This window comes from Monopterus albus, unplaced genomic scaffold (assembly GCF_001952655.1).
Source record: "Monopterus albus unplaced genomic scaffold, M_albus_1.0 scaffold128.1, whole genome shotgun sequence".
Taxonomy (NCBI): domain Eukaryota; kingdom Metazoa; phylum Chordata; class Actinopteri; order Synbranchiformes; family Synbranchidae; genus Monopterus; species Monopterus albus.
In genome coordinates, this window is record NW_018128008.1 from 1,135,882 (window position 1) to 1,144,336 (window position 8,455).

Below are 8,455 nucleotides of genomic sequence, written 5' to 3' on the forward strand. Positions count from 1 at the left end.
ACATTAATGAGGAAAAAAATGAACTTAAATGATTTTAGCATATGGCTGCAATATAACAAAGAGTGAAAAATTTAAGGGGGGCTGAATACTTTCCGTACCCACTGTAAGTCATGTCTCACAATGACTTAAGACTCCATCCACATGCCATTGCAGTTTTGGAGCCCAAAAAAATCCACTCTCTTATTCTCCTCAACTCCTTACTTCTTGACTCACGGCTTAACCCATGAGCCTCATTTATCAACAGAGACAGCAAACCACTGGGAGCCACGAGTAGCCCCTTATGGTTCCTCCACACTCTGACTGCTCCTCTCTGAACCCATAGCTGAGATTCAGCTTCTGGAACTTCATCATGCAGCCAGGACAAGTCCTTGAGGGTTATTTGCTCCTCTGCGTCTATGTCATGAACAACCATAATGGCTTTGTCACCTGCATAGGCAGCACTTTTTGCTACTTGGTCAGCAGCTGCATTTCCTTGTGTGAACACTGAATCATCTTGATGAGCGGCACACTTGATAATAGCGAGGGCTTTTGGCTTCATCATTGCTGTTAATGGCTTTTTTTTTTTGTGCCCCCCCATGCAGTACAGGTGAACCATCAGCTTTCTTAAAGTCTCTTCCTTTCCATGCTGAACCAAACAGATGACAGACACCATGAGCAAAGGCTGAATCTGTATGCATATTAGTACGCTTGCCATCAGCAAGCTCACACACTTAAGTCCAGCTGTGCCGAGCAGGGCTGTGCACACTGTTGCCTACACACCACCTGCATTTTGCCATCTCTCTCATCTACCACTCCAAATCCTGCTTTGAGAGCCTCTTCCTCTCTAAAGCACAATCCATCCACAAACAACATCATGTCCACAGCCACTAGAGGAACAGCACTCAAGTCAGACTGTAATTTGGCATATCTTTTTGCCTCAGCCACACAATCATGTGGCTTTCCCTCAAAGGGCAGTGGAATGGAATCAACTGGATTCTTCACTTGACACACATGCAATATTACATCTGGATACTCGAAAAGTCTGTGATAGTCACTGAGGCATTGTCTAGTTAACACAAACTTGCCTCTCTCAATCAAGTTCACCAATTTGTGGTGAGACATAATCTCCACAGGATAGCCTATTGTTAAGGCTGATGCTATCTCATACATCAAATGCGCTGCAGCCAAGTGATGATAACAAGGTGGCAGTCCCAGCGCAACTGGAGTTAAAGCCACATAAGACTCCATCCACATGCCATTGCAGTTTTGGAGCCCAAAAAAATCCACTCTCTTATTCTCCTCAACTCCTTACTTCTTGACTCACGGCTTAACCCATGAGCCTCATTTATCAACAGAGACAGCAAACCACTGGGAGCCACTTTACAGATCAACCACTGTGAACCACTTGGCGTCCAGAGGAACATTCAACAGCAGTGTATGTGGATTTGAAACTTCATCTCGAGTCTTCCACAACCTCATTTAGAGCTCTCAGATCATGCACTAGTCGATACTTTTGTCAGCTTTCTTTGCTGGTTCAGCCACCAGTACGCCTGCTTCCAGCATATCGTCTGGTCATTGCCTGCCTCCGTTTCAGGTTTCAGCCGATATTGCGGTGTCCATGGAGGTCTGCAACCTGGTCTCAATCTCACCTCCTCTGGTTGTGCAGACTTGATAAGCCCCACATCAGAGTCATGTTTTGACCATAACTCTGCTGGTACTCTGGCCACCGTTCCTTTTTTCAACATCTGAATGTTGATGGTAGAACACAGGTTGGCAGGGGAGTTGGATGACCTGTGGATGAGCCCAGCCTGAAGCAAAGATGAATATCTTATTAAAAAAGATCCATAGTCCAAACTTTGCTTCTTTTGACTCTAAAATCATTGGGCCTAAATGTTTTGGCTCGTAGCCTGGATTTACCAACAGTGTAACATGTGGAACACTGTTTTATTCTGAATTCCTGGTCCAGATACAGACCTCTCTCTACTACTACTGCCACTCCCTGCTTACTGAGTACAGTAGAAGAAGACTGTATTTGAACTGTGTCTGGCGGTTCCTTAAGCCAATTGTCTGGCTTTGCTTTAGATTCAGACATAATATTGGACAGTGCAGTGAGGGCAACAGGCAGGGGACAAAGCTGCTGGCATATTAGCTTTAATGAAGTCCATCCATGTTTTAGCTGGTTTCATAAAGGAGTCACTCAAATCCCCAAGCCAGTGCCAGTAGACCACTGCCTCAGCTTTTTCCACAGTCATTTGGCTCTGTGCAGTGTCAACAAGCACCCCAATCGGGGTGCATCAAATGTCACATTCTAGTTTGCACAAAGCATCCTGTCCAAGCAAGTTCACAGGAGTTTGATCTGATATCAACACTGGCAGTTAAACAGTTTTTCCATGAAATTGCAGGGGAATAGGGTGTGAAATGGGAATCAGTTGTTTCATCCCTGAGAATCCAACAATCCGTGTATATTGTCCAGATCTTTGGAGGGGATTATCATCAGAATGACTTACACAAGAGTAAGCAGCACCTGAATCTGCCATCATTTTGATGGTTTTACCTGCCACAACAACTGGCACCATTAGCTCCTTGTCACTTGTGTCTTTGTTGTTCCAGTAAATTGCAACTGACACCCTCCCAAATTCCCTTGTTGATTCTCAGGGTCTCCCTAGTACCCGGGTGGAGCCTCAGGGGACTAGGGGCACCCCAGGCCCAGAATTTCCCTGCTGATCCAGGGTAAATCTACCACGAAACCCCTCTGGGCAACGATCTCTCAGATGGCCAAATCTGCCACAGCGGAAACACCTTCCTTTTATTCCGCCCCCTCTTCATCTGCCTGCAGGAAACCTCTTGTTCTCTGAGGGAATCTATTCCACCCCCGTGGTTGCAGATAGATTACCTAGGGAGTGGCAGGAGTGGCAGCTGGAGGTGGAGGGAGTCTGGCTGGTTCTGCCGAAGCCACAATGGCTTGCACCTTTTTCTTTCCTTCTCTCAGCTACTGGTGAGTCAACTTTTTCACTGCCTCCTCATCTGCCTGGTTTTGACAGAGTGCATTGGCCATGCTTTTGTCACGGCATCCACCACATAGTCAGTGAACTTTTCAAATGGCATGTTGTACAGTTCCACAGCCTCATCCAGCTTACTCTGGGCTGCTTGTGGCAAACCACTAACAGTTCTCTTTCTGAGAGCCTGCCGGTGAAAGATATCTTCTTCAGGCTTCACACAAGTCTGTCTTATCTACTCCTTTGGAGTGAGGTGCACATAAGCCTGCTGGCTCTCATCATCCTTGCTTGGAGTTGCCACAATGCTGTCTGGTTGGACTCTAGTTGGAAACTGCAGTCTTAAAGCAGTCCACAATGTGTTGCGATGCTGGTTGAAAATATCAACATCATGGGCTTGTGTTTCCACATAATTGAGATGCTCTCAAGGCCTCCTCCATTTTCTGTTTGCCCATGATTTTTCCCAGTAAGGCCTTGATGTCTCCCATTGCCAAAACTGTGGCAATAGTTTCCTCCTCAAATGCAGCTATCCACTTTCCAGCCTCATCTTGAAGACAGGGGAGACGCTGCACCTAGCCCTCTAAATCCATTGTTGGCCAGGGCACATATTGTAACTGTGCCCCTTTTGCCAAAAGTGGGTATGATGACATCATCAATCCCATTTGGATGCGCCGATCCTCGGACAGTATTAATTGTAATCACTGCATCCAGTTCTCCATGTTCTTCCTCAGTGGAGGGATGCTCCACCTCTTGAAGGTGGGGTGACATCAAAGCTCTCTGTGTAATGTGAGGGAGCTTTAGCTACTCTGGGGTCATGTCTGTTCTCCTCTTCTATTGTCACCTTGGGAGTGGACACCCTGCTGGGGTCAGATGAGCGACCGGGAGAGTAAAAGTCCTTCACATAAAAGTGATCTTGATTCTCTCCCCCACTGGTAGCTCCAGCTTTTGCCTCATTGTCCCACTCCTCCACCTCACTGCACTGCTGACCCGTATCTTTTTCAGCATCTAGCAGTATTTTCACAATCTCATCACGTAAACTGCTTAAATGTTGGCGGTCCTTTTTGCATGGAAGATTCAATCCCCACCAAAAAACCTCTGGCAAATCTTCTAGCTCATCCCACAGCTCCTCCTCCTCTTGCTGTCCAAACCTGGCCACCTTTGCCAGTTCTTTCACTGGGTAAATTGATTTTTTTTCTTAATCAGATTTTATTACATAGTCATCTCTGAACTTAAGCTGTTGCACAGGCATCTGGGCGACGTACACTGGTGGAGATTCTGTTCCCCGAATGGTCTTCTTCTTCTTCTGTTCAAGTTGGTCTTTGACATATTGGGCTGTCCTCTCACACAACATTTTGGCATGATTGATAAACAGTTGCGAAAAAAACAAGACAAAACCAGCAGTCCCCAAAACTCCAGAGTCCAAAACCCCAAGACCAAACAGGGCACCACCACTCAGGAGGCGACGCTGTAGAACAGGGTGGCAAAAGTCACAGCTCTGGCAGAAAAGGCAATTGCTCAGGAGGGTGACCACAAGACGCCGCCCGGGAGGGCGGCCATGGAACCAGGCCAGGGAGCTGAGAGGCCGCTCGGGAGCAGTCAGCAGCAGCTGCTCGAGGACTGGCTTGGGCTGTGGAGTTGGCAGCAGCTGCTCAGGGAATGGCTCTGGAGGCTGCAGCGGGGAACCAGACTGGGGCCAGCCGACCAGCTCAGAGACATGAACAGAAACAGGCTCGAAGGCAGTGTCGGCGCACCAGCCAACACACATTTTTAAAGAGCAAAAGGTCAATGCCTTTGCTGCTGTTACACAAGAATAGCCCATTCCTTTGTTTTATCTCACATTACATGTTATGCATTAACTGATCCTATATTCTATTTGTTTGTTTTATCCACTACAATAACATCTCTCTTGTTTGCTGATTTGAGGTATGAGCACAGGTAAGTAAAAGTGTCTCTTCACAGATTTGAGCCCTGGCAAGCATAGTGTCTCAATGAAAATAGTTCATAGCAGTGAGCATGTCTCTTTGGCTGAGAGCTTTGAAACATAGCATAGTGCCTGGAGCCGATGCCAAGAGAGAAAAGCAAAAGACATGGAGATGGCATGGAAAATGAATACCGGGGTGGAAGAGATGTCCAGAGCCAATATGAGGGAAAGAAGAAGAAGATGAGGGGCAAGCGAGACAAAACACTCCGAGAAAGGGCTGTGGTGTGTGAGGTGGTAATAAAAGGCCAGACAAGGAAGATGACATAGGAAACAACTGTGTAATCTAGGCTGGTAATGGAAGTGTTAAAGCTGGGGCAGATGAATAGGGTGTGACAGCATGTAGTATGTCAAAATAATGGCTTGAGATATGAAGCTGGCGGAAGTGATGATACAGCTTCAAATTTGGCAATGTTGCGTGGGCAAAAACATGTGCTGATACTTGAGTGTACAGCATGTGGTTAGGAAATTGCACCTCCATGCACAAGCTGTTACACTGGGGTATTTTGTGCATAGCAAATATTGATTTGCCCAGAACAGCTGCTTGTAGCCTATTGCCCCACGTGAAACAACCAAATACACGACTTTAATCTCCTTCTGTGTGACTGAAGAGCAGTGTATGCCTACAGTATTAGTGCTGCTATGAATCTCAGTGTATTATGTATTGTGGCTTTTCTACACTAAATTTTTATATTCCTTAGTAATGTTGCTATGCTGTTTGCTACCCAGATTAATTATGGATTACTTATTCCTCTGATTCTGAGAACTCTGTTGTATAATTATCATCAGTACCACTTTCTGATAAATCACCCCATATAATGGGATTAAAAGTTGTAACTAGGGCTGCAATGGAGGCTAATTGCATGCAAGCTCTTCTCAAATTCTAAAATAATGTGTGTATTGCTCCTGCTCAGAATCTATACCTGTCATTGCTCTGAGGCTAGGCTCCCTCTCTGAGGGTCTTCTGCAACTTTTTAAATTGCTTATTTTGTTTTTTCACTGGAACAATGCATCCTCATATCAGTATCATTGTATCCTGTTAACACAACCACCCACTTGTGCTACACAGGACTTAAGCTGAATTAACTAAGGCTTAGTGCAAATTTAGATAAATCATGTAAAAAGTGTCTGTTTTTTCCTTGCTGTACTAACCTTCCCACCCCACCCTGCTATCTTCAGGCCTTCTGTTTATTTCTTGTCCTCTGTGCCCATTATTGTTAAAATCCGCACCACACTTTTTCCAATCCCCCACTGGTCTAAAGTTATAAGATGCATTTTTCAAACCAGTATGACTCATTTCAAAGGCAGGTTGTGGAGGCTCCCTGTGTACGTACAACCCAGGATGCGAGTGGCCCTGTTAGATACAAGAGGCCGCATTCTGTAGCGCAGAAAGAGTGCAACAAAGAGCGAGGCAAAATCAGGGGTAACATCAGTTTGGCATGTGAGAGATGGAGAGCATTAAAAGCAGCAAAGGACTAAAATTTGATTCAGATGTGGCTTTCTTCCTACTAGACATGTAGGTACTGTAGCTGGCTAACATGTATATGTCATCATTAGCAAGCTAGAGTTAGCATTTCAATTTTGTACCTTTGTATTTAATTATTCTGGTTGTAATTTGGAGTCATTTCAATTGAATGTAACATTAGTGTCTTGTTGTCCAGTTAGCATAAACCAGTCTATTTTCCTGGATTAGCAAATGAAGTAATTTTGCTAAATTTTCTTTGGTTTTGGTCCATTTCATATCAGACATAACACTTTAGTCCATGTAGCATTTTAGTGGGAAGCTGTTAAAAATTTATGCCCTCAACATAACAAGAACAGTGGGGAGTTGTTCAGCTATCAAATGGTAACAGGAAATTTCTCATTTTACATACAACACACAGTTATGCGTGTCAAGTATATAGCATTGAACATTGGTACTGTATCAATACTACTGGATAAAAAGATTCCTCTGTAAAATTGTCATGTATTACTGCAGATTCATTTACCACAAACAACATTAGACATGTGTATGCATATTGCAAAAATGTAAACCTCTTTATTTGACATTGTGTTGCTGCGATGCCACTGAAAACTATGAGCTCTATATTTCGTATACATTAGTTCTGGAGCTAGTTATTACTGCTGCGCTACCGTACTGCCTCAACTGTCTCCGGCTGTCATGTCCACGTATGCCGTAGTTTCCGAGACAGGGCAGGAGGGACAAAGAGGAGCAGAGGGAGAACAGGAGGAGATAGTGCTCATTTCACTTCAAAAATTAGAGGGAGAAGTTAGTTAATGCCGCTTTAAAACAAATGCACCCTTCAGACTAAAGCTAGCAGACAAACTGGAAACAGTTGCTTTGATGGGGCAGAGGAATGAATCAGTGCAAGTATGTAACCTCTCTAAAATGACCTGGTTTCCTGCATTAATTACTCATAAAATGTGACCTGAAGTACAGACAAACAAAATGTGCTGAAGTTAATACAGTACAATTATAATGTTTCATGTCTTAACAGTTAACATTAAACATTCACAATGCTGGTGGAGAAATCTTGGATTTAATAACTGGTCAAACTCCTTTGGCAGCAGTATCCTCAAACCAGTGCTTCCTGTAGCTGTGGATTATACCTACATTCTGTTGAGGAGGAATTTTTGACCATTCTTCATCACAAAGCTCCTTCAGCTTAGGCATATTCTTAGGACATCTGGTGTGACCTCTCTGAGGTCATTCCACAGCATCTCTATTTGGTTGAATTCTGGGGTCTGATGGTTCATAGATTTACTTTGATGTTTAGGGACAACTGTGGAGCTAACAGGCTGCATTGTACATCGCCAGGACAGAAACCAGAACTCACGGAAACAACAAGGTGGGGGTCTTTGCATTTACAGTCAGGGAAAACATTATTTGAACCCCAGCTGATTTAGTAAGTTTGCCCACTAACACAGAAATGATCAGTCTACAATGTCAATGGTAGGTTTATGTGAACAGTGAGGGACACAACAATAACAAAAAAAATCAGAAAAATGCATTACAAAAAAAGTTATACATTAATTTGCATTTTCATGAATGAAATAAGTATTTGATCCCTTATCAGTCAGCAAGATCTCTGGCTCCCAAGTGTATTTTATGCAGGTAACGAGCTGACATTGGGAGCCCTCTCAGCTCGTTACCTGTATAAAAGAGACCTGTCCACAGAAGCAATCAATCAATCCAGATTCCAAACTCTTCACCATGGCCAAGACCAAAGAGCTTTCCAAGGTTGTCAGGGACAAGATTGTGGACCTACACAAGGCTGGAATGGGCTACAAGACCATCGCCAAGCAGCTGGGTGAGAAGGTGACAACAGTTGGTGCAATTATTCACAAATGGAAGAAACATAAATTAACTGCCAATCTCCCTCAGTCTGGAGCTCCATGCAAGATCTCACCTCGTGAAGTTTCAATGATAATGAGAACGGTGAGGAATCAGCCCAGAACTTGTCAATGATCTCAAGGCAGCTGGGACCATAGTCACCAAAAAAAC